General features: G+C 64.2%; 1 long non-coding RNA gene across 1 annotated transcript in view; it reads left to right on the top strand.

Moving 5' to 3' along the window:
• The first annotated feature begins 4323 nt into the window (after positions 1–4323).
• Positions 4324–27404, top strand: part of LOC148152308 (uncharacterized) — a 58390-nt gene continuing 35309 nt past the window's right edge. The window contains exon 1 of the long non-coding RNA XR_015760663.1: positions 4324–4481. This is a non-coding gene — a long non-coding RNA (uncharacterized LOC148152308). The remainder of the gene's footprint in view (positions 4482–27404) is intronic.

The raw sequence follows: 27404 nt of genomic DNA, 5'->3' as shown, positions 1-27404 counted from the left end.
ACTGGGGATGGGGTTTACACACTGGAGGTGGGGTTTACACACTGGGGATGGGGGGATCACACTGGGGGTGGGGTTTACACACTGGGGATGGGGATTACACACTTGTGGTGGGGTTTACACACTGAGGGTGGGTTTTACACACTGAGGGTGGGGTTTTCACACTGGCGATGGGGTTTACACACTGGGGATGGGGATTACACACTTGTGGTGGGGTTTACACACTGAGGGTGCGTTTTACACACTGAGGGTGTGGTTTACACACTGGGGATGGGGGTTTCACACTGGGGATGGGGTTTACACACTGTGGATGGGGTTTACACACTGGGAGTGGGGTTTACACACTGGGAATGGGGATTACACACTTGTGGTGGGGTTTACACACTGAGGGTGGGGTTTACACACTGGGGATGGGGATTACACACAGGGGCGGGGTTTACACACAGGGGGCGCGGTTTACACACTGGGGGTGAGGATTACACACTGGGGCGTGGTTTACACACTGGGGGTGGTGTTCACACATTGGGGTTGGGGTGGACACACTGGGGATGGGGATTACACACTGGGGTCGTGGTTTACACACTGGGGAGGGGGGTTCACACACTGGGGGCGGGGTTTACACACTGGGGGCGTGCTTTGCTAACTGGGGATGGGTTTGCACACTGGAGATGGGTTTGCACACTGGGGGCGTGGTTTGCACACTGTGGGCGGATTTGCACACTGAGGATGGTTTTGCACACGGGGGGTGGTCTGCACACGGGACGGGTTTGCACACTGGGGGCATTGTTTGCACACTGGGAATGGAGTTTACACACTGGGGATTGGATTACACACTGGGGGTGGGGTTTACACACTGGGGATGGGCATTACACACTGGGGGTTGGGTTTACACACTGGGGGTGGGGTTTACACACTGGGGATTGGATTACCCACTGGGGGTGGGGTTGACACACTGGGGGTGGGGTTTACACACTGGGGGTGGGGATTACACACTGGGGGTGGGGATTATACACTGAGGGTGGGGTTTACACACTGGGGGCGTGGTTTACACACTGGGGGCGTGGTTTACACACGGAGGTCTGGGTTTACACACTGGGGGCGTGGTTTACACACTGGTGCGAGCATTACACACTGGTGGCGTGGTTTACACACTGGGGTGGGGTTTACACACTGAGGTTGAGGTTTACACACTGAGGATGGGGATTACTCACTGGGGGCGTGGTTTACACACTGGGGTCGGTGTTTACACACTGGGGGCTTGTTTTACACACCGGTGGCGTGGTTTACACACTGGGAAGGGGCGTTCACACCCTGGGGGCGGGGTTTACACACTGGGGCCGTGCTTTGCTAACTGGGGGTGGGTTTGCACACTGGAGATGGGTTTGCATATTGGGGATGGTGATTACACACTGGGGGCATTGTTTGCACACTAGGAACGGAGCTTACACACTGGGGATAGGATTACACACTGGGGGTGTGGTTTACACACTGTGGGTGTGGTTTACACACTGGGGTCGGGGTTTCCACACTGAGGTTGAGGTTTACACACTGGGGGCTTGGTTTACACACTGAGGTTGAGGTTTACACACTGGGGGCGTTGTTTACACACTGGTGAGGTGGGATCACACACTGGGGGCGGGGTTTACACACTGGTGGCGTGCTTTGCTAACTGGGAATGGGTTTGCACATTGGAGATGGGTTTGCACACTGGGGGCGTGGTTGTACACTGGGGATGGGTTTGCACACTGGGGGGGGTGGTCTGCACACAGCGGACGGATTTGCACACTGGGAATGGTGATTACTCACTGGGGGCATTCTTTGCACACTGGGAATGGAGTTTACACACTGGGGATAGGGATTACACATTGGGGGTGGGGTTTACACACTGAGGGTGGGGTTTACACACAGGGGCGTGGTTTACACACTGGGGGCGTGGTTTACACACTGGGGCGAGCATTACACACTGGGGGCGTGGTTTACACACTGGGGCGAGCATTACACATTGGGGGTGGGGTTTACACACTGGGGGCTTGTTTTACACACTGGGGGTGAGGTTTACACACCAGGGGCGTGGTTTACACACAGGGATGGGGCGTTCACACACTGGGGGCATTGTTTGCACACTGGGAACGGAGCTTACACACTGGGGGTGGGGTTTACACAGTGGGGGCGGGGCCGGGTGCTGCCCTGTGAAGACTCTGGGATCCCTCTGTGGGCGGGGTTTCCCCAGTGGGCGGGTTTTCCCCAGTGGGCGGGGTTTCCCTCCATGGGCGGGGTTTCTCTGTGGGCGGGGTTTCCCCAGTGGGCGGGGTTCTCTGTGGGCGGGGTTTCCCCAGTGGGCGGGGTTTCCCCATGGGGCGGGGTTTCCCCATGGGGCGGGGTTTCCCCACGGGGCAGGGTTTCCTCAGTGGGCGGGGTTTCCCCCCAGGGGGCGGGGTTTCCCCAGTGGGCGGGGTTTCCCTAGGGAGCGGGGTTTCTGAGGGCGGGGTTTCCCCAGTGGGCGTGGTTTCTCTGTGGGCGGGGTTTCTCCCCAGTGGGCGGGGTTTCCCCAGTGGGCGGGGTTTCCCTAGGGGGCGGGGTTTCTGAGGGCGGGGTTTCCCCAGTGGGCGGGGTTTCTCTGTGGGCGGGGTTTCCCCAGTGGGCGGGGTTTCCCCATGGGGCGGGGTTTCCTCAGTGGGCGGGGTTTCCCCCTGTGGGCGGGGTTTCCCCATGGGGCGGGGTTTCCCCCCAGTGGGCGGGGTTTCCCCCAGTGGGCGGGGTTTCCCCCAGTGGGCGGGGTTTGTCTGTGGGATGGGTTTCCCCATGGGGCGGGGATTCTCTGTGGGCGGGGTTTCCCCCCAGTGGGCGGGGTCTCCCCCAGTGGGCGGGGTTTCCCCAGTGGGCGGGGCCGGGTGCTGCCCTGTGAAGACTCTGGGATCCCTCTGTGGGCGGGGTTCCCCAGTGGGCGGGGTTTGTATGTGGGCGGGGTTTCCCCAGGGGGCGGGGTTTCCCCCAGGGGGCGGGGTTTCCCCCAGTGGGCGGGATTTCCCCCAGGGGGCGGGGTTTCCCCATGGGGCGGGGTTTCTCTGTAGGCGGGGTTTCCTCTGTGGGCGGGGTTTCCCCCAGTGGGCGGGGTTTCTCTGTAGGCGGGGTTTCCTCTGTGGGCGATGTTCCCCAGTGGGCGGGGTTTCCCCAGTGGGCGGGGTTTACCTCAGTGGGCGGGGCCGGGTGCTGCCCTGTGAAGACTCTGGGATCCCTCTGTGGGCGATGTTCCCCAGTGGGCGGGGTTTCTCTGTGGGCGATGTTCCCCAGTGGGCGGGGTTTCTCTGTGGGCGATGTTCCCCAGTGGGCGGGGTTTCTCTGTGGGCGGGGTTTCCCCAGTGGGCGGGGTTTCCTCAGTGGGCGGGGTTTCCCCAGGGGGCGGGGTTTCCCCAGAGGGCGGGGTTTGTATGTGGGCGATGTTCCGCAGTGGGCGGGGTTTCTCTGTGGGCGATGTTCCCCAGTGGGCGGGGTTTATCTGTGGGGGGGGTTTCCCCAGTGGGCGGGGTTTCCTCAGAGGGCGGGGTTTCCCCAGGGGGCGGGGTTTCCCCAGTGGGCGGGGTTTCTCTGTGGGCGATGTTCCCCAGTGGGCGGGGTTTCTCTGTGGGCGGGGTTTCCCCAGTGGGCGGGGTTTCCTCAGTGGGCGGGGTTTCCCCAGGGGCGATGTTTCCCCCCAGTGGGCGGGGTTTCCCCCCAGTGGGCGGGGTTTCCTCAGTGGGCGGGGTTTCCCCCAGTGGGAGGGGTTTCCCCAGTGGGCGGGGTTTCCCCCAGTGGGCGGGGTTTCCCCCAGGGGGCGGGGTTTCCCCAGTGGGCGGGGCCGGGTGCTGCCCTGTGAAGACTCTGGGATCCCTCTGTGGGCGATGTTCCCCAGTGGGCGGGGTTTCTCTGTGGGCGGGGTTTTCCCAGTGGGCGGGGTTTCCTCAGTGGGCGGGGTTTCCCCATGGGGCGGGGTTTCCCCAGGGGGCGGGTTTACCCCAGTGGGCGGGGCCGGGTGCTGCCCTGTGAAGACTCTGGGATCCCTCTGTGGGCGATGTTCCCCAGTGGGCGGGGTTTCTCTGTGGGCGGGGTTTCCCCAGTGGGCGGGGTTTCCCCCCCAGTCGGCGGGGTTTCCCCAGTGGGCGGGGTTTCCCCAGTGGGCGGGGTTTTCCCAGTGGGCGGGGTTTCCTCAGTGGGCGGGGTTGCCCCATGGGGCGGGGTTTCCCCAGTGGGCGGGGTTTCCCCAGTGGGCGGGGTTTCCCCAGTGGGCGGGGTTACCCCAGGGGGCGGGGTTTCCCCCAGTGGGCGGGGCCGGGTGCTGCCCTGTGAAGACTCTGGGATCCGAGCGGCGGCTCTGAGCCGGAGAATGTCCCCCCGAGCGCGCAGCCGCACGGCCCTGCTCCCGCTCCCGCTCCCGCTCCCGCTCCCGCTCCCGGCGCTGGCGCTGCTCCTGGCGATGGGAACCGCAGCGGAGACGGAGCTGCCCCGCGGTAAGTGACCCCGAGCCGGGGAGAGGGGGGGGGGGGGGGGGGTGTCGGAACATCGCGGTAACCCAGACCGGTCCCAGCACAGGATCCCAGCACAGGATCCCAGCACAGGATCACAGCACAGGGTCCCAGCACAGGGTCACAGCACAGGGTCCCAGCACAGGATCCCAGCACAGGGTCCCAGCACAGGATCCCAGCACAGGATCCCAGCACAGGATCCCAGCACAGGGTCCCAGCACAGGGTCCCAGCACAGGGTCACAGCACAGAGTCACAGCACAGGGTCCCAGCACAGGGTCCCAGCACAGGATCCCAGCACAGGGTCCCAGCACAGGGTCCCAGCACAGGGTCACAGCACAGAGTCACAGCACAGGGTCCCAGCACAGGGTCACAGCACAGGGTCACAGCACAGGGTCACAGCACAGGGTCACAGCACAGGATCCCAGCACAGGGTCACAGCACAGGGTCACAGCACAGGATCCCAGCACAGAGTCACAGCACAGGGTCACAGCACAGGGTCACAGCACAGGATCCCAGCACAGAGTCACAGCACAGGGTCCCAGCACAGAGTCACAGCACAGGGTCACAGCACAGGGTCACAGCACAGGATCCCAGCACAGAGTCACAGCACAGGGTCACAGCACAGGGTCACAGCACAGGGTCCCAGCACAGGATCACAGCACAGGATCACAACACAGGGTCACAGCACAGAGTCCCAGCACAGGGTCCCAGCACAGGGTCCCAGCACAGGGTCCCAGCACAGGGTCACAGCACAGGGTCACAGCAAAGGGTCCCAGCACAGGATCCCAGCACAGGGTCACAGCACAGGGTCACAGCACAGGGTCCCAGCACAGGGTCACAGCACAGGGTCACAGCACAGGGTCACAGCACAGAGTCCCAGCACAGTGTCCCAGCACAGGGTCCCAGCACAGGGTCCCAGCACAGGGTCCCAGCACAGGATCCCAGCACAGGATCCCAGCACAGGATCACAGCACAGGGTCACAGCACAGAGTCCCAGCACAGGATCCCAGCACAGGGTCACAGCACAGGGTCACAGCACAGGGTCACAGCACAGAGTCCCAGCACAGGGTCACAACACAGAGTCCCAGCACAGAGTCCCAGCACAGGGTCACAGCACAGAGTCCCAGCACAGAGTCCCAGCACAGGGTCACAGCACAGGGTCCCAGCACAGGATCCCAGCACAGGATCCCAGCACAGGATCACAGCACAGGGTCACAGCACAGGGTCACAGCACAGGGTCACAGCACAGAGTCCCAGCACAGGGTCACAGCACAGGGTCACAGCACAGGGTCCCAGCACAGAGTCCCAGCACAGGGTCCCAGCACAGGGTCACAGCACAGGGTCACAGCACAGTGTCCCAGCACAGGGTCCCAGCACAGGATCCCAGCACAGGGTCACAGCACAGTGTCCCAGCACAGGATCACAGCACAGGGTCCCAGCACAGAGTCCCAGCACAGGATCACAGCACAGGGTCACAGCACAGGGTCCCAGCACAGGGTCCCAGCACAGAGTCCCAGCACAGGATCACAGCACAGGGTCCCAGCACAGGATCCCAGCACAGGGTCACAGCACAGGATCCCAGCACAGGGTCCCAGCACAGGGTCCCAGCACAGGGTCCCAGCACAGTATCCCAGCACAGGGTCCCAGCACAGGGTCCCAGCACAGGGTCACAGCACAGGGTCCCAGCACAGGGTCCCAGCACAGGGTCACAGCACAGGGTCACAGCACAGGATCCCAGCACAGGGTCCCAGCACAGGGTCACAGCACAGAGTCACAGCACAGTATCCCAGCACAGGATCCCAGCACAGGGTCCCAGCACAGGATCCCAGCACAGGGTCACAGCACAGGGTCACAGCACAGGATCCCAGCACAGGATCCCAGCACAGGGTCACAGCACAGGATCCCAGCACAGGGTCCCAGCACAGGGTCCCAGCACAGGGTCACAGCACAGGATCCCAGCACAGGGTCACAGCACAGGATCCCAGCACAGGATCCCAGCACAGGGTCACAGCACAGGATCCCAGCACAGGATCCCAGCACAGGGTCACAGCACAGGGTCACAGCACAGGATCCCAGCACAGGATCCCAGCACAGGGTCACAGCACAGGATCCCAGCACAGGATCCCAGCACAGGGTCCCAGCACAGGGTCCCAGCACAGGGTCCCAGCACAGGGTCACAGCACAGGATCCCAGCACAGGGTCACAGCACAGGATCCCAGCACAGGATCCCAGCACAGGGTCACAGCACAGGATCCCAGCACAGGATCCCAGCACAGGGTCCCAGCACAGGATCCCAGCACAGGGTCACAGCACAGGATCCCAGCACAGGGTCACAGCACAGGGTCACAGCACAGGGTCACAGCACAGGATCCCAGCACAGGGTCCCAGCACAGGGTCCCAGCACAGGGTCACAGCACAGGATCCCAGCACAGGGTCACAGCACAGGATCCCAGCACAGGATCCCAGCACAGGGTCACAGCACAGGATCCCAGCACAGGGTCACAGCACAGGATCCCAGCACAGGGTCACAGCACAGGGTCACAGCACAGGATCCCAGCACAGGATCCCAGCACAGGGTCACAGCACAGGATCCCAGCACAGGGTCACAGCACAGGATCCCAGCACAGGGTCCCAGCACAGGGTCACAGCACAGGGTCACAGCACAGGGTCACAGCACAGGATCCCAGCACAGGATCACAGCACAGGGTCACAGCACAGGGTCACAGCACAGGGTCCGAGCACAGGGTCACAGCACAGGGTCCCAGCACAGGGTCCCAGCACAGGGTCACAGCACAGGGTCACAGCACAGGGTCCCAGCACAGGATTCCAGCACAGGGTCACAGCACAGGGTCACAGCACAGGGTCACAGCACAGGGTCACAGCACAGGGTCCCAGCACAGGGTCACAGCACAGGGTCCCAGCACAGGATCCCAGCACAGGGTCCCAGCACAGGGTCACAGCACAGGGTCACAGCACAGGGTCACAGCACAGGGTCACAGCACAGGATCCCAGCACAGGATCACAGCACAGGGTCACAGCACAGGGTCACAGCACAGGATCCCAGCACAGGGTCCGAGCACAGGGTCAGAGCACAGGATCACAGCACAGGGTCACAGCACAGGGTCCCAGCACAGGGTCACAGCACAGGGTCACAGCACAGGGTCCCAGCACAGGATCCCAGCACAGGGTCCCAGCACAGGGTCACAGCACAGGGTCACAGCACAGGGTCAGAGCACAGGGTCAGAGCACAGGGTCCCAGCACAGGATCACAGCACAGGGTCCGAGCACAGGGTCAGAGCACAGGGTCCCAGCACAGGATCACAGCACAGGGTCCCAGCACAGGGTCCCAGCACAGGGTCCCAGCACAGGGTCACAGCACAGGGTCCCAGCACAGGGTCCCAGCACAGGATCCCAGCACAGGATCACAGCACAGGGTCACAGCACAGGGTCCCAGCACAGGGTCAGAGCACAGGATCCCAGCACAGGGTCCGAGCACAGGGTCAGAGCACAGGGTCCCAGCACAGGATCACAGCACAGGGTCCCAGCACAGGGTCCCAGCACAGGGTCCCAGCACAGGGTCACAGCACAGGGTCCCAGCACACGGTCCGAGCACAGGGTCCCAGCACAGGGTCCGAGCACAGGGTCACAGCACAGGGTCACAGCACAGGGTCCCAGCAGAGGATCCCAGCACAGGGTCCCAGCACAGGGTCCGAGCACAGGGTCACAGCACAGGGTCCCAGCACAGGATCACAGCACAGGGTCCCAGCACAGAATCACAGCACAGGGTCCCAGCACAGGGTCCCAGCACAGGATCCCAGCACAGGGTCCCAGCACAGGGTCCCAGCACAGGATCCCAGCACAGGATCACAGCACAGGGTCCCAGCACAGGGTCCCAGCACAGGGTCACAGCACAGGGTCCCAGCACTGGGTCACAGCACAGGGTCCCAGCACAGTGTCCCAGCACAGGGTCCCAGCACAGGGTCCGTGCACAGGGTCCCAGCATAGGATCCCAGCACAGGGTCCCAGCACAGGGTCCCAGCACAGTGTCCCAGCACAGGGTCACAGCACAGGGTCACAGCACAGGGTCCGAGCACAGGGTCCCAGCACAGGATCCCAGCACAGGGTCACAGCACAGGATCCCAGCACAGGGTCCCAGCGCAGGGTCCCAGCACAGGGTCCCAGCACAGGGTCCGAGCACAGGATCCCAGCACAGGGTCCCAGCACAGGGTCCGAGCACAGGGTCCCAGCACAGGATCACAGCACAGGGTCCCAGCACAGGGTCACAGCACAGGGTCCCAGCACAGGGTCCCAGCACAGGGTCCGAGCACAGGATCCCAGCACAGGGTCCCAGCACAGGGTCCCAGCCCAGGGTCCCAGCACAGGATCCCAGCACAGGGTCACAGCACAGGGTCACAGCACAGGATCCCAGCACAGGGTCCCAGCACAGGGTCCCAACACAGGGTCCGAGCACAGGGTCCGAGCACAGGGTCACAGCACAGGGTCCCAGCACAGGGTCACAGCACTGGGTCCCAGCACAGGATCCCAGCACAGGGTCACAGCACAGGGTCACAGCACAGGGTCCCAGCACAGGGTCCCAGCACAGGATCCCAGCACAGGATCCCAGCACAGGATCACAGCACAGGGTCCCAGCACAGGGTCACAGCACAGGGTCACAGCACAGGGTCCCAGCACAGTGTCCCAGCACAGGGTCCCAGCACAGGGTCCGTGCACAGGGTCCCAGCATAGGATCCCAGCACAGGGTCACAGCACAGGGTCCCAGCACAGGGTCCCAGCACAGTGTCCCAGCACAGGGTCACAGCACAGGGTCACAGCACAGGGTCCGAGCACAGGGTCCCAGCACAGGATCCCAGCACAGGGTCACAGCACAGGATCCCAGCACAGGGTCCCAGCGCAGGGTCCCAGCACAGGGTCCCAGCACAGGGTCCGAGCACAGGATCCCAGCACAGGGTCCCAGCACAGGGTCCGAGCACAGGGTCCCAGCACAGGATCACAGCACAGGGTCCCAGCACAGGGTCACAGCACAGGGTCCCAGCACAGGGTCCCAGCACAGGGTCCGAGCACAGGATCCCAGCACAGGGTCCCAGCACAGGGTCCCAGCCCAGGGTCCCAGCACAGGATCCCAGCACAGGGTCACAGCACAGGGTCACAGCACAGGATCCCAGCACAGGGTCCCAGCACAGGGTCACAGCACAGGGTCACAGCACAGGGTCCCAGCAGAGGATCCCAGCACAGGGTCCCAGCACAGGGTCCGAGCACAGGGTCACAGCACAGGGTCCCAGCACAGGATCACAGCACAGGGTCCCAGCACAGAATCACAGCACAGGGTCCCAGCACAGGGTCCCAGCACAGGATCCCAGCACAGGGTCCCAGCACAGGGTCCCAGCACAGGATCCCAGCACAGGATCACAGCACAGGGTCCCAGCACAGGGTCCCAGCACAGGGTCACAGCACAGGGTCCCAGCACTGGGTCACAGCACAGGGTCCCAGCACAGTGTCCCAGCACAGGGTCCCAGCACAGGGTCCGTGCACAGGGTCCCAGCATAGGATCCCAGCACAGGGTCCCAGCACAGGGTCCCAGCACAGTGTCCCAGCACAGGGTCACAGCACAGGGTCACAGCACAGGGTCCGAGCACAGGGTCCCAGCACAGGATCCCAGCACAGGGTCACAGCACAGGATCCCAGCACAGGGTCCCAGCGCAGGGTCCCAGCACAGGGTCCCAGCACAGGGTCCGAGCACAGGATCCCAGCACAGGGTCCCAGCACAGGGTCCGAGCACAGGGTCCCAGCACAGGATCACAGCACAGGGTCCCAGCACAGGGTCACAGCACAGGGTCCCAGCACAGGGTCCCAGCACAGGGTCCGAGCACAGGATCCCAGCACAGGGTCCCAGCACAGGGTCCCAGCCCAGGGTCCCAGCACAGGATCCCAGCACAGGGTCACAGCACAGGGTCACAGCACAGGATCCCAGCACAGGGTCCCAGCACAGGGTCCCAACACAGGGTCCGAGCACAGGGTCCGAGCACAGGGTCACAGCACAGGGTCCCAGCACAGGGTCACAGCACTGGGTCCCAGCACAGGATCCCAGCACAGGGTCACAGCACAGGGTCACAGCACAGGGTCCCAGCACAGGGTCCCAGCACAGGATCCCAGCACAGGATCCCAGCACAGGATCACAGCACAGGGTCCCAGCACAGGGTCACAGCACAGGGTCACAGCACAGGGTCCCAGCACAGTGTCCCAGCACAGGGTCCCAGCACAGGGTCCGTGCACAGGGTCCCAGCATAGGATCCCAGCACAGGGTCACAGCACAGGGTCCCAGCACAGGGTCCCAGCACAGTGTCCCAGCACAGGGTCACAGCACAGGGTCACAGCACAGGGTCCGAGCACAGGGTCCCAGCACAGGATCCCAGCACAGGGTCACAGCACAGGATCCCAGCACAGGGTCCCAGCGCAGGGTCCCAGCACAGGGTCCCAGCACAGGGTCCGAGCACAGGATCCCAGCACAGGGTCCCAGCACAGGGTCCGAGCACAGGGTCCCAGCACAGGATCACAGCACAGGGTCCCAGCACAGGGTCACAGCACAGGGTCCCAGCACAGGGTCCCAGCACAGGGTCCGAGCACAGGATCCCAGCACAGGGTCCCAGCACAGGGTCCCAGCCCAGGGTCCCAGCACAGGATCCCAGCACAGGGTCACAGCACAGGGTCACAGCACAGGATCCCAGCACAGGGTCCCAGCACAGGGTCCCAACACAGGGTCCGAGCACAGGGTCCGTGCACAGGGTCACAGCACAGGGTCCCAGCACAGGGTCACAGCACTGGGTCCCAGCACAGGATCCCAGCACAGGGTCACAGCACAGGGTCACAGCACAGGGTCCCAGCACAGGATCCCAGCACAGGATCCCAGCACAGGGTCCCAGCACAGGGTCACAGCACAGGGTCACAGCACAGGGTCCCAGCACAGGATCCCAGCACAGGGTCCCAGCACAGGGTCCGAGCACAGGATCCCAGCTCAGGGTCCCAGCACAGGGTCACAGCACAGGGTCCCAGCACAGGGTCCCAGCACAGGGTCACAGCACAGGGTCCCAGCACAGGGTCACAGCACAGGGTCCCAGCACAGGATCCCAGCACAGGGTCCCAGCACAGGGTCCGAGCACAGGATCCCAGCACAGGATCCCAGCACAGGGTCCCAGCACAGGGTCCCAGCACAGGGTCACAGCACAGGGTCACAGCACAGGGTCCCAGCACAGGGTCACAGCACAGGGTCCCAGCACAGGGACCCAGCACAGGGTCACAGCACAGGGTCCCAGCACAGGGTCCCAGCACAGGGTCCCAGCACAGGGTCCCAGCACAGGGTCCGAGCACAGGGTCACTGCACAGGGTCAGAGCACAGGGTCCGAGCACAGGGTCCCAGCACAGGGTCCCAGCACAGGGTCACAGCACAGGATCACAGCACAGGGTCACAGCACAGGGTCCCAGCACAGGGTCACAGCACAGGGTCACAGCACAGGGTCCGAGCACAGGGTCCCAGCACAGGATCCCAGCACAGGGTCACAGCACAGGATCCCAGCACAGGGTCCCAGCGCAGGGTCCCAGCACAGGGTCCCAGCACAGGGTCCGAGCACAGGATCCCAGCACAGGGTCCCAGCACAGGGTCCGAGCACAGGGTCCCAGCACAGGATCACAGCACAGGGTCCCAGCACAGGGTCACAGCACAGGGTCCCAGCACAGGGCCCCAGCACAGGGTCCGAGCACAGGATCCCAGCACAGGGTCCCAGCACAGGGTCCCAGCCCAGGGTCCCAGCACAGGATCCCAGCACAGGGTCACAGCACAGGGTCACAGCACAGGATCCCAGCACAGGGTCCCAGCACAGGGTCACAGCACAGGGTCACAGCACAGGGTCCCAGCAGAGGATCCCAGCACAGGGTCCCAGCACAGGGTCCGAGCACAGGGTCACAGCACAGGGTCCCAGCACAGGATCACAGCACAGGGTCCCAGCACAGAATCACAGCACAGGGTCCCAGCACAGGGTCCCAGCACAGGATCCCAGCACAGGGTCCCAGCACAGGGTCCCAGCACAGGATCCCAGCACAGGATCACAGCACAGGGTCCCAGCACAGGGTCCCAGCACAGGGTCACAGCACAGGGTCCCAGCACTGGGTCACAGCACAGGGTCCCAGCACAGTGTCCCAGCACAGGGTCCCAGCACAGGGTCCGTGCACAGGGTCCCAGCATAGGATCCCAGCACAGGGTCCCAGCACAGGGTCCCAGCACAGTGTCCCAGCACAGGGTCACAGCACAGGGTCACAGCACAGGGTCCGAGCACAGGGTCCCAGCACAGGATCCCAGCACAGGGTCACAGCACAGGATCCCAGCACAGGGTCCCAGCGCAGGGTCCCAGCACAGGGTCCCAGCACAGGGTCCGAGCACAGGATCCCAGCACAGGGTCCCAGCACAGGGTCCGAGCACAGGGTCCCAGCACAGGATCACAGCACAGGGTCCCAGCACAGGGTCACAGCACAGGGTCCCAGCACAGGGTCCCAGCACAGGGTCCGAGCACAGGATCCCAGCACAGGGTCCCAGCACAGGGTCCCAGCCCAGGGTCCCAGCACAGGATCCCAGCACAGGGTCACAGCACAGGGTCACAGCACAGGATCCCAGCACAGGGTCCCAGCACAGGGTCCCAACACAGGGTCCGAGCACAGGGTCCGAGCACAGGGTCACAGCACAGGGTCCCAGCACAGGGTCACAGCACTGGGTCCCAGCACAGGATCCCAGCACAGGGTCACAGCACAGGGTCACAGCACAGGGTCCCAGCACAGGGTCCCAGCACAGGATCCCAGCACAGGATCCCAGCACAGGATCACAGCACAGGGTCCCAGCACAGGGTCACAGCACAGGGTCACAGCACAGGGTCCCAGCACAGTGTCCCAGCACAGGGTCCCAGCACAGGGTCCGTGCACAGGGTCCCAGCATAGGATCCCAGCACAGGGTCACAGCACAGGGTCCCAGCACAGGGTCCCAGCACAGTGTCCCAGCACAGGGTCACAGCACAGGGTCACAGCACAGGGTCCGAGCACAGGGTCCGAGCACAGGATCCCAGCACAGGGTCACAGCACAGGATCCCAGCACAGGGTCCCAGCACAGGGTCCGAGCACAGGATCCCAGCACAGGGTCCCAGCACAGGGTCCGAGCACAGGGTCCCAGCACAGGATCACAGCACAGGGTCCCAGCACAGGGTCACAGCACAGGGTCCCAGCACAGGGTCCCAGCACAGGGTCCGAGCACAGGATCCCAGCACAGGGTCCCAGCACAGGGTCCCAGCCCAGGGTCCCAGCACAGGATCCCAGCACAGGGTCACAGCACAGGGTCACAGCACAGGATCCCAGCACAGGGTCCCAGCACAGGGTCCCAACACAGGGTCCGAGCACAGGGTCCGTGCACAGGGTCACAGCACAGGGTCCCAGCACAGGGTCACAGCACTGGGTCCCAGCACAGGATCCCAGCACAGGGTCACAGCACAGGGTCACAGCACAGGGTCCCAGCACAGGATCCCAGCACAGGATCCCAGCACAGGGTCCCAGCACAGGGTCACAGCACAGGGTCACAGCACAGGGTCCCAGCACAGGATCCCAGCACAGGGTCCCAGCACAGGGTCCGAGCACAGGATCCCAGCTCAGGGTCCCAGCACAGGGTCACAGCACAGGGTCCCAGCACAGGGTCCCAGCACAGGGTCACAGCACAGGGTCCCAGCACAGGGTCACAGCACAGGGTCCCAGCACAGGATCCCAGCACAGGGTCCCAGCACAGGGTCCGAGCACAGGATCCCAGCACAGGATCCCAGCACAGGGTCCCAGCACAGGGTCCCAGCACAGGGTCACAGCACAGGGTCACAGCACAGGGTCCCAGCACAGGGTCCCAGCACAGGGTCACAGCACAGGGTCCCAGCACAGGGACCCAGCACAGGGTCACAGCACAGGGTCCCAGCACAGGGTCCCAGCACAGGGTCCCAGCACAGGGTCCCAGCACAGGGTCCGAGCACAGGGTCACTGCACAGGGTCAGAGCACAGGGTCCGAGCACAGGGTCCCAGCACAGGGTCCCAGCACAGGGTCACAGCACAGGATCACAGCACAGGGTCACAGCACAGGGTCCCAGCACAGGGTCACAGCACAGGGTCCCAGCACAGGGTCCCAGCACAGGATCACAGCACAGGATCCCAGCACAGGGTCCCAGCACAGGGTCCCAGCACAGGGTCCCAGCACAGGGTCCGAGCACAGGATCACAGCACAGGGTCACAGCACAGGGTCCCAGCACAGGGTCCCAGCACAGGGTCACAGCACAGGATCACAGCACAGGGTCACAGCACAGGGTCACAGCACAGGGTCCCAGCACAGGGTCCCAGCACAGGGTCCCAGCACAGGATCACAGCACAGGGTCACAGCACAGGGTCCCAGCACAGGGTCCCAGCACAGGGTCCGAGCACAGGGTCACAGCACAGGGTCACAGCACAGGGTCCCAGCAGAGGATCCCAGCACAGGGTCCGAGCACTGGGTCCGAGCACAGGGTCACAGCACAGGGTCACAGCACAGGGTCCCAGCACAGGATCACAGCACAGGGTCCCAGCACAGAATCACAGCACAGAGTCCCAGCACAGGGTCCCAGCACAGGGTCCCAGCACAGGATCCCAGCACAGGGTCCCAGCACAGGGTCCCAGCACAGGGTCCCAGCACAGGGTCCGAGCACAGGGTCACAGCACACGATCCCAGCACAAGGTCCCAGCACAGGGTCCCAGCACAGGATCCCAGCACAGGATCACAGCACACGATCCCAGCACAGGGTCCCAGCACAGGGTCACAGCACAGGGTCCCAGCACAGGGTCACAGCACAGGGTCCCAGCAGAGGATCCCAGCACAGGGTCCGAGCACAGGGTCCCAGCACAGGGTCCCAGCACAGGGTCACAGCACAGGGTCACAGCACAGGGTCACAGCACAGGATCCCAGCACAGGGTCCCAGCACAGGGTCCCAGCACAGTGTCCCAGCACAGGGTCCCAGCACAGGATCCCAGCACAGGGTCACAGCACAGGATCCCAGCACAGGATCCCAGCACAGGGTCCCAGCACAGGGTCCCAGCACAGGGTCCCAGCACAGGGTCCGAGCACAGGATCCCCGCACAGGGTCCCAGCACAGGGTCCGAGCACAGGGTCCCAGCACAGGATCACAGCACAGGGTCCCAGCACAGGATCACAGCACAGGGTCCCAGCACAGGGTCCCAGCACAGGGTCCGAGCACCGGATCCCAGCACAGGGTCCCAGCACAGGGTCCCAGCCCAGGGTCCCAGCACAGGATCCCAGCACAGGGTCGCAGCACAGGGTCACAGCACAGGATCCCAGCACAGCGTCCCAGCACAGGGTCCCAGCACAGGGTCCGAGCACAGGGTCCGAGCACAGGGTCACAGCACAGGGTCCCAGCACAGGGTCACAGCACAGGGTCCCAGCACAGGATCCCAGCACAGGGTCACAGCACAGGGTCACAGCACATGATCCCAGCACAGGGTCCCAGCACAGGGTCCCAGCACAGGATCACAGCACAGGGTCCAGACACAGGATCCCAGCACAGGATCACAGCACAGGGTCACAGCACAGGGTCACAGCACAGGGTCACAGCACAGGGTCCGAGCACAGGGTCCGAGCACAGGATCCCAGCACAGGGTCCCAGCACAGGGTCCCAGCACAGGATCACAGCACAGGGTCCCAGCACTGGGTCCCAGCACAGGGTCACAGCACAGGGTCCCAGCACAGGGTCCCAGCACAGGGTCCGAGCACAGGGTCCGAGCACAGGGTCCCAGCACAGTGTCCCAGCACAGGGTCACAGCACAGTGTCCCAGCACAGGGTCACAGCACAGGGTCCCAGCACAGGATCCCAGCACAGGGTCCCAGCACAGGGTCACAGCACAGGGTCCCAGCACAGGATCCCAGCACAGGGTCCCCGCCCAGGGTCCCAGCACAGGATCCCACCACAGGGTCACAGCACAGGGTCCCAGCACAGGGTCACAGCACAGGATCACAGCACAGGGTCCTAGCACAGGGTCACAGCACAGTATCCCAGCACAGGCTCCCAGCACAGTATCCCAGCACAGGGTCCCAGCACAGGGTCCCAGCACAGGGTCCGAGCACAGGGTCCCAGCACAGGGTCCCAGCACAGGGTCCCAGCACAGGGTCCCAGCACAGGATCCGAGCACAGGGTCCCAGCACAGGGTCCCAGCACAGGATCAGAGCACAGGGTCCCAGCACAGGGTCCCAGCACAGGATCCCAGCACAGGGTCCTAGCACAGGGTCCCAGCACAGGGTCCCAGCACAGTATCCCAGCACAGGGTCCCAGCACAGGGTCCCAGCACAGTATCCCAGCACAGGGTCCCAGCACAGGGTCCGAGCACAGGGTCCGAGCACAGGGTCCTAGCACAGGGTCCCAGCACAGGATCCCAGCACAGGGTCCCAGCACAGGGTCACAGCACAGGGTCCAGGCACAGGGTCACAGCACAGGGTCCCAGCACAGGGTCCCAGCACAGGGTCCCAGCACAGGATCCCAGCACATGGTCCCAGCACAGGGTCCGAGCACAGGATCCCAGCACAGGATCCCAGCACAGGGTCACAGCACAGGGTCCCAGCACAGGGTCACAGCACAGGGTCCCAGCACAGGATCCCAGCACAGGGTCCCAGCACAGGGTCCCAGCACAGGGTCCCAGCACAGGATCCCAGCACAGGGTCCCAGCACAGGATCCCAGCACAGGGTCCCAGCACAGGGTCCCAGCACAGGGTCACAGCACAGGGTCCCAGCACAGGGTCACAGCACAGGGTCACAGCACAGGATCGCAGCACAGGGTCCCAGCACAGCGTCCCAGCACAGGGTCCCAGCACAGGGTCCGAGCACAGGGTCCGAGCACAGGGTCCGAGCACAGGGTCCCAGCACAGGGTCGCAGCACAGGATCGCAGCACAGGGTCACAGCACAGGGTCCCAGCACAGCGTCCCAGCACAGGGTCCCAGCACAGGGTCCCAGCACAGGATCCGAGCACAGGGTCCGAGCACAGGGTCACAGCACAGGGTCACAGCACAGGGTCACAGCACAGGATCCCAGCACAGGGTCCCAGCACAGGGTCCGAGCACAGGGTCCCAGCACAGGATCCCAGCACAAGGTCCCAGCACAGGGTCCCAGCACAGGGTCCCGGCACAGGATCCCAGCACAGGGTCCCAGCACAGGGTCCCAGCACAGGGTCCCAGCACAGTATCCCAGCACAGTATCCCAGCACAGGGTCCCAGCACAGGGTCCCAGCACAGGATCCCAGCACAGGGTCCCAGCACAGGATCCCAGCACAGGGTCCCAGCACAGGATCCCAGCACAGGGTCACAGCACAGGGTCCGAGCACAGTATCCCAGCACAGGGTCCCAGCACAGTATCCCAGCACAGGGAGGCAGCACAGGATCCCAGCACAGGGTCCCAGCACAGGGTCCCAGCACAGGGTCCCACCACAGGATCCCAGCACAGGGTCCCAGCACAGGATCCCAGCACAGGGTCCCAGCACAGGATCCCAGCACAGGGTCCCAGCACAGGATCCCAGCACAGGGTCCCAGCACAGGGTCCCAGCACAGGATCCCAGCACAGGGTCCCAGCACAGGGTCCCAGCACAGGCTCCCAGCACAGTATCCCAGCACAGGATCCCAGCACAGGGTCCCAGCACAGTGTCCCAGCACAGGGTCCCAGCACAGTATCCCAGCACAGGATCTCAGCACAGGATCCCAGCACAGGATCCCAGTACAGGGTCCCAGTACAGTATCCCAGCACAGTATCCCAGCACAGGGTCCGAGCACAGGGTCCCAGGACAGGGTCCCAGCACAGGGTCCCAGCACATTATTCCAGCACAGGGTCCCAGCACAAGGTCCCAGCAGAGGAACACAGCACAGGATCCCAGCACAGTGTCCGAGCACAGGGTCACAGCACAGGGTCCCAGCACAGGGTCCGAGCACAGGATCCCAGCACAGGGTCCCAGCACAGGGTCCCAGCACAGGGTCCCAGCACAGGGTCACAGCACAGGGTCACAGCACAGGGTCACAGCACAGTTGACCAGCACAGGGTCCCAGCACAGGGTCCCAGCACAGTGTCCGAGCACAGGGTCACAGCACAGGGTCCGAGCACAGGGTCCCAGCACAGGATCCCAGCACAGGGTCCGAGCACAGGATCCCAGCACAGGGTCCGAGCACAGGATCCCAGCACAGGGTCCGAGCACAGGGTCACAGCACAGGGTCCCAGCACAGGGTCCGAGCACAGGATCCCAGCACAGGGTCCGAGCACAGGGTCCGAGCACAGCGTCCCAGCACAGGATCCCAGCACAGGGTCCCAGCACAGGGTCCCAGCACAGGGTCCCAGCACAGAATCCTAGCACAGGATCCCAGCACAGGGTCCCAGCACAGAGTCACAGCACAGAATCCCAGCACAGGGTCCCAGCACAGGGTCCCAGCACAGGATCCCAGCACAGGATCCCAGCACAGGGTCTGAGCACAGGGTCCCAGCACAGGGTCCCAGCACAGTGTCCCAGCACAGTGTCCTAGCACAGGATCCCAGCACAGGGTCCCAGCACAGAGTCACAGCACAGAATCCCAGCACAGGGTCCCAGCACAGGGTCCCAGCACAGGGTCCCAGCACAGGATCCCAGCACAGGATCCCAGCACAGAGTCACAGCACAGGGTCTGAGCACAGGGTCCCTGCACAGGGTCTGAGCACAGTGTCCCAGCACAGTGTCCCAGCACAGTGTCCTAGCACAGTGTCCCAGCACAGTGTCCTAGCACAGGATCCCAGCACAGGGTCCGAGCACAGGTTCCCAGCACAGGTTCCCAGCACAGGGTCCGAGCACAGGGTCCGAGCACAGGATCCCAGCACAGGGTCCGAGCACAGGATCCCAGCACAGGGTCCGAGCACAGTGTCCGAGCACAGTGTCCCAGCACAGGGTCCGAGCACAGGGTCCCAGCACAGGGTCTGAGCACAGGGTCCCAGCACAGGGTCTGAGCACAGGGTCCCAGCACAGTGTCCCAGCACTGTGTCCCAGCACAGTGTCCTAGCACAGTGTCCCAGCACAGTGTCTTAGCACAGGATCCCAGCACAGGGTCCCAGCACAGGGTCCCAGCACAGGGTCCCAGCACAGTGTCCCAGCACAGGTTCCCAGCACAGGGTCCGAGCACAGGGTCCCAGCACAGGATCCCAGCACAGGGTCCGAGCACAGGATCCCAGCACAGGGTCCGAGCACAGTGTCACAGCACAGGGTCCGAGCACAGTGTCCCAGCACAGGGTCCGAGCACAGGGTCCCAGCACAGGATCCCAGCACAGGGTCCGAGCACAGTGTCACAGCACAGGGTCCCAGCACAGTATCCCAGCACAGGGTCCCAGCACAGGGTCCCAGCACAGTATCCCAGCACAGTATCCCAGCACAGGGTCCCAGCACAGGGTCCCAGCACAGGATCCCAGCACAGGGTCCCAGCACAGGATCCCAGCACAGGGTCCCAGCACAGGGTCCCAGCACAGGATCCCAGCACAGGGTCCCAGCACAGGGTCCCAGCACAGGCTCCCAGCACAGTATCCCAGCACAGGATCCCAGCACAGGGTCCCAGCACAGTATCCCAGCACAGTATCCCAGCACAGGGTCCCAGCACAGGGTCCCAGCACAGGGTCCCAGCACAGGGTCCGAGCACAGGGTCCCAGCACAAGGTCACAGCACAGGGCCCCAGCACAGGATCCCAGCACAGGGTCCGAGCACAGGATCCCAGCACAGGATCCCAGCACAGGATCCCAGCACAGGGTCCGAGCACAGGGTCCCAGCACAGGGTCCCAGCACAGGGTCCCAGCACAGGGTCCCAGCACAGAATCCTAGCACAGGATCCCAGCACAGAGTCACAGCACAGAATCCCAGCACAGGATCCCAGCACAGGGTCCCAGCACAGGGTCCCAGCACAGGGTCCGAGCACAGTATCCCAGCACAGGATCCCAGCACAGGATCCCAGCACAGTGTCCCAGCACAGGGTCCTAGCACAGGATCCCAGCACAGGATCCCAGCACAGGGTCCCAGCACAGGATCCCAGCACAGGGTCCCAGCACAGGGTCCCAGCACAGGATCCCAGCACATGGTCCCAGCACAGGGTCCGAGCACAGGATCCCAGCACAGGATCCCAGCACAGGGTCACAGCACAGGGTCCCAGCACAGGGTCACAGCACAGGGTCCCAGCACAGGATCCCAGCACAGGGTCCCAGCACAGGGTCCCAGCACAGGGTCCCAGCACAGGATCCCAGCACAGGGTCCCAGCACAGGATCCCAGCACAGGGTCCCAGCACAGGGTCCCAGCACAGGGTCACAGCACAGGGTCCCAGCACAGGGTCCCAGCACAGGGTCACAGCACAGGGTCACAGCACAGGATCGCAGCACAGGGTCCCAGCACAGCGTCCCAGCACAGGGTCCCAGCACAGGGTCCGAGCACAGGGTCCGAGCACAGGGTCCGAGCACAGGGTCCCAGCACAGGGTCGCAGCACAGGATCGCAGCACAGGGTCACAGCACAGGGTCCCAGCACAGCGTCCCAGCACAGGGTCCCAGCACAGGGTCCCAGCACAGGATCCGAGCACAGGGTCCGAGCACAGGGTCACAGCACAGGGTCACAGCACAGGGTCACAGCACAGGATCCCAGCACAGGGTCCCAGCACAGGGTCCGAGCACAGGGTCCCAGCACAGGATCCCAGCACAAGGTCCCAGCACAGGGTCCCAGCACAGGGTCCCGGCACAGGATCCCAGCACAGGGTCCCAGCACAGGGTCCCAGCACAGGGTCCCAGCACAGTATCCCAGCACAGTATCCCAGCACAGGGTCCCAGCACAGGGTCCCAGCACAGGATCCCAGCACAGGGTCCCAGCACAGGATCCCAGCACAGGGTCCCAGCACAGGATCCCAGCACAGGGTCACAGCACAGGGTCCGAGCACAGTATCCCAGCACAGGGTCCCAGCACAGTATCCCAGCACAGGGAGGCAGCACAGGATCCCAGCACAGGGTCCCAGCACAGGGTCCCAGCACAGGGTCCCACCACAGGATCCCAGCACAGGGTCCCAGCACAGGATCCCAGCACAGGGTCCCAGCACAGGATCCCAGCACAGGGTCCCAGCACAGGATCCCAGCACAGGGTCCCAGCACAGGGTCCCAGCACAGGATCCCAGCACAGGGTCCCAGCACAGGGTCCCAGCACAGGCTCCCAGCACAGTATCCCAGCACAGGATCCCAGCACAGGGTCCCAGCACAGTGTCCCAGCACAGGGTCCCAGCACAGTATCCCAGCACAGGATCTCAGCACAGGATCCCAGCACAGGATCCCAGTACAGGGTCCCAGTACAGTATCCCAGCACAGTATCCCAGCACAGGGTCCGAGCACAGGGTCCCAGGACAGGGTCCCAGCACAGGGTCCCAGCACATTATTCCAGCACAGGGTCCCAGCACAAGGTCCCAGCAGAGGAACACAGCACAGGATCCCAGCACAGTGTCCGAGCACAGGGTCACAGCACAGGGTCCCAGCACAGGGTCCGAGCACAGGATCCCAGCACAGGGTCCCAGCACAGGGTCCCAGCACAGGGTCCCAGCACAGGGTCACAGCACAGGGTCACAGCACAGGGTCACAGCACAGTTGACCAGCACAGGGTCCCAGCACAGGGTCCCAGCACAGTGTCCGAGCACAGGGTCACAGCACAGGGTCCGAGCACAGGGTCCCAGCACAGGATCCCAGCACAGGGTCCGAGCACAGGATCCCAGCACAGGGTCCGAGCACAGGATCCCAGCACAGGGTCCGAGCACAGGGTCACAGCACAGGGTCCCAGCACAGGGTCCGAGCACAGGATCCCAGCACAGGGTCCGAGCACAGGGTCCGAGCACAGCGTCCCAGCACAGGATCCCAGCACAGGGTCCCAGCACAGGGTCCCAGCACAGGGTCCCAGCACAGAATCCTAGCACAGGATCCCAGCACAGGGTCCCAGCACAGAGTCACAGCACAGAATCCCAGCACAGGGTCCCAGCACAGGGTCCCAGCACAGGATCCCAGCACAGGATCCCAGCACAGGGTCTGAGCACAGGGTCCCAGCACAGGGTCCCAGCACAGTGTCCCAGCACAGTGTCCTAGCACAGGATCCCAGCACAGGGTCCCAGCACAGAGTCACAGCACAGAATCCCAGCACAGGGTCCCAGCACAGGGTCCCAGCACAGGGTCCCAGCACAGGATCCCAGCACAGGATCCCAGCACAGAGTCACAGCACAGGGTCTGAGCACAGGGTCCCTGCACAGGGTCTGAGCACAGTGTCCCAGCACAGTGTCCCAGCACAGTGTCCTAGCACAGTGTCCCAGCACAGTGTCCTAGCACAGGATCCCAGCACAGGGTCCGAGCACAGGTTCCCAGCACAGGTTCCCAGCACAGGGTCCGAGCACAGGGTCCGAGCACAGGATCCCAGCACAGGGTCCGAGCACAGGATCCCAGCACAGGGTCCGAGCACAGTGTCCGAGCACAGTGTCCCAGCACAGGGTCCGAGCACAGGGTCCCAGCACAGGGTCTGAGCACAGGGTCCCAGCACAGGGTCTGAGCACAGGGTCCCAGCACAGTGTCCCAGCACTGTGTCCCAGCACAGTGTCCTAGCACAGTGTCCCAGCACAGTGTCTTAGCACAGGATCCCAGCACAGGGTCCCAGCACAGGGTCCCAGCACAGGGTCCCAGCACAGGGTCCCAGCACAGTGTCCCAGCACAGGTTCCCAGCACAGGGTCCGAGCACAGGGTCCCAGCACAGGATCCCAGCACAGGGTCCGAGCACAGGATCCCAGCACAGGGTCCGAGCACAGTGTCACAGCACAGGGTCCGAGCACAGTGTCCCAGCACAGGGTCCGAGCACAGGGTCCCAGCACAGGATCCCAGCACAGGGTCCGAGCACAGTGTCACAGCACAGGGTCCCAGCACAGTATCCCAGCACAGGGTCCCAGCACAGGGTCCCAGCACAGTATCCCAGCACAGTATCCCAGCACAGGGTCCCAGCACAGGGTCCCAGCACAGGGTCCCAGCACAGGGTCCGAGCACAGGGTCCCAGCACAAGGTCACAGCACAGGGCCCCAGCACAGGATCCCAGCACAGGGTCCGAGCACAGGATCCCAGCACAGGATCCCAGCACAGGATCCCAGCACAGGGTCCGAGCACAGGGTCCCAGCACAGGGTCCCAGCACAGGGTCCCAGCACAGGGTCCCAGCACAGAATCCTAGCACAGGATCCCAGCACAGAGTCACAGCACAGAATCCCAGCACAGGATCCCAGCACAGGGTCCCAGCACAGGGTCCCAGCACAGGGTCCGAGCACAGTATCCCAGCACAGGATCCCAGCACAGGATCCCAGCACAGTGTCCCAGCACAGGGTCCTAGCACAGGATCCCAGCACAGGATCCCAGCACAGGATCCCAGCACAGGATCCCAGCACAGGGTCCCAGCACAGGGTCCCAGCACAGGATCCGAGCACAGGGTCCCAGCACAGTGTCCCAGCACAGGGTCCCAGCACAGGGTCCCAGCACAGTATCCCAGCACAGGATCCCAGCACAGGATCCCAGTACAGGGTCCCAGTACAGGATCCCAGCACAGTATCCCAGCACAGGGTCCGAGCACAGGGTCCCAGCACAGGGTCCCAGCACAGGGTCCCAGCACAGTATTCCAGCACAGGGTCCCAGCACAAGGTCCCAGCAGAGGATCACAGCACAGGATCCCAGCACAGTGTCCGAGCACAGGATCCCAGCACAGGGTCCGAGCACAGGGTCACAGCACAGGGTCCCAGCACAGGGTCCGAGCACAGGATCCCAGCACAGGGTCCCAGCACAGGGTCCCAGCACAGTATCCCAGCACAGGGTCACAGCACAGGGTCACAGCACAGGGTCACAGCACAGGGTCCCAGCACAGTTGACCAGCACAGGGTCCCAGCACAGGGTCCCAGCAGAGGATCACAGCACAGGATCCCAGCACAGTGTCCGAGCACAGGATCCCAGCACAGGGTCCGAGCACAGGGTCACAGCACAGGGTCCCAGCACAGGGTCCGAGCACAGGATCCCAGCACAGGATCCCAGCACAGGGTCCCAGCACAGGGTCCCAGCACAGTATCCCAGCACAGGGTCCCAGCACAGGGTCGCAGCACAGGGTCACAGCACAGGGTCACAGCACAGGGTCCCAGCACAGTTGACCAGCACAGGGTCCCAGCACAGGGTCCCAGCACAGGGTCCGAGCACAGGGTCCCAGCACAGGATCCCAGCACAGGGTCCGAGCACAGGATCCCAGCACAGGGTCCGAGCACAGGATCCCAGCACAGGGTCCGAGCACAGGGTCCCAGCACAGGGTCCCAGCACAGGGTCCCAGCACAGTATTCCAGCACAGGGTCCCAGCACAAGGTCCCAGCAGAGGATCACAGCACAGGATCCCAGCACAGTGTCCGAGCACAGGATCCCAGCACAGGGTCACAGCACAGGGTCCCAGCACAGGGTCCGAGCACAGGATCCCAGCACAGGATCCCAGCACAGGGTCCCAGCACAGGGTCCCAGCACAGTATCCCAGCACAGGGTCCCAGCACAGGGTCGCAGCACAGGGTCACAGCACAGGGTCACAGCACAGGGTCCCAGCACAGTTGACCAGCACAGGGTCCCAGCACAGGGTCCCAGCACAGGGTCCGAGCACAGGGTCCCAGCACAGGATCCCAGCACAGGGTCCGAGCACAGGATCCCAGCACAGGGTCCGAGCACAGGATCCCAGCACAGGGTCCGAGCACAGGGTCACAGCACAGGGTCCCAGCACAGGGTCCGAGCACAGGATCCCAGCACAGGGTCCGAGCACAGGGTCCGAGCACAGGGTCCCAGCACAGGATCCCAGCACAGGATCCCAGCACAGGGTCCCAGCACAGGGTCCCAGCACAGTGTCCCAGCACAGGGTCCCAGCACAGAATCCTAGCACAGGATCCCAGCACAGAGTCACAGCACAGAATCCCAGCACAGGGTCCCAGCCCAGTGGCCCAGCCCAGTGTTCCAGCACAGGATCCGAGCACAGGGTCACAGCACAGAGTCACAGCACAGGATCCCAGCACAGGGTCTGAGCACAGGGTCCCAGCACAGTGTCCCAGCACAGTGTCCCAGCACAGTGTCCTAGCACAGGATCCCAGCACAGGGTCCCAGCACAGAGTCACAGCACAGAATCCCAGCACAGGGTCCCAGCACAGGGTCCCAGCACAGGATCCCAGCACAGGATCCCAGCACAGAGTCACAGCACAGGGTCTGAGCACAGGGTCTGAGCACAGTGTCCCAGCACAGTGTCCTAGCACAGTGTCCCAGCACAGTGTCCCAGCACAGGATCCCAGCACAGGGTCCGAGCACAGGTTCCCAGCACAGGGTCCGAGCACAGGGTCGGAGCACAGGATCTCAGCACAGGGTCCGAGCACAGGATCCCAGCACAGGGTCCGAGCACAGGGTCACAGCACAGGGTCCGAGCACAGTGTCCCAGCACAGGGTCCCAGCACAGTGTCCCAGCACAGTGTCCTAGCACAGGATCCCAGCACAGGGTCCGAGCACAGGTTCCCAGCACAGGGTCCGAGCACAGGGTCCCAGCACAGGGTCCGAGCACAGGATCCCAGCACAGGGTCCGAGCACAGGATCCCAGCACAGGGTCCGAGCACAGGGTCACAGCACAGGGTCCCAGCACAGGGTCCGAGCACAGGATCCCAGCACAGGGTCCCAGCACAGGATCCCAGCACAGGGTCCCAGCACAGGGTCCGAGCACAGGGTCACAGCACAGGGTCCGAGCACAGGGTCCGAGCACAGGGTCCCAGCACAGGGTCCCAGCACAGGATCCCAGCACAGGGTCCCAGCACAGGGTCCCAGCACAGTGTCCCAGCACAGGGTCCCAGCACAGGGTCCCAGCACAGAATCCTAGCACAGGATCCCAGCACAGAGTCACAGCACAGAATCCCAGCACAGGGTCCCAGCCCAGTGTTCCAGCACAGGATCCGAGCACAGGGTCACAGCACAGTATCCTAGCACAGGATCCCAGCACAGGGTCCCAGCACAGAGTCACAGCACAGGATCCCAGCACAGGGTCTGAGCACAGGGTCTCAGCACAGGGTCCCAGCACAGTGTCCCAGCACCGTGTCCCAGCACAGTGTCCTAGCACAGGATCCCAGCACAGGGTCCCAGCACAGAGTCACAGCACAGAATCCCAGCACAGGGTCCCAGCACAGGGTCCCAGCAGAGGAACACAGCACAGGATCCCAGCACAGAGTCACAGCACAGGGTCTGAGCACAGGGTCTGAGCACAGTGTCCCAGCACAGTGTCCCAGCACAGTGTCCTAGCACAGTGTCCCAGCACAGTGTCCTAGCACAGGATCCCAGCACAGGGTCCCAGCACAGGGTCCGAGCACAGGGTCCGAGCACAGGATCCCAGCACATGGTCCGAGCACAGGATCCCAGCACAGGGTCCGAGCACAGGGTCCCAGCACAGTGTCCCAGCACAGGGTCCCAGCACAGAATCCTAGCACAGGATCCCAGCACAGAGTCACAGCACAGAATCCCAGCACAGGGTCCCAGCCCAGTGGCCCAGCCCAGTGTTCCAGCACAGGATCCGAGCACAGGGTCACAGCACAGTATCCTAGCACAGGATCCCAGCACAGGGTCCCAGCACAGAGTCACAGCACAGGATCCCAGCACAGGGTCTGAGCACAGGGTCTCAGCACAGGGTCCCAGCACAGTGTCCCAGCACAGTGTCCCAGCACAGTGTCCTAGCACAGGATCCCAGCACAGGGTCCCAGCACAGAGTCACAGCACAG

Source organism: Chiloscyllium plagiosum, unplaced genomic scaffold, assembly GCF_037043375.1.
Source record: "Chiloscyllium plagiosum isolate Xiang-an unplaced genomic scaffold, Cpla_swu_hap1 HiC_scaffold_1, whole genome shotgun sequence".
Taxonomy (NCBI): Eukaryota; Metazoa; Chordata; class Chondrichthyes; order Orectolobiformes; family Hemiscylliidae; genus Chiloscyllium; species Chiloscyllium plagiosum.
The sequence above is the reverse complement of the archived record's forward strand: the minus strand, read 5'-3'. Positions and strand labels throughout refer to the sequence as shown.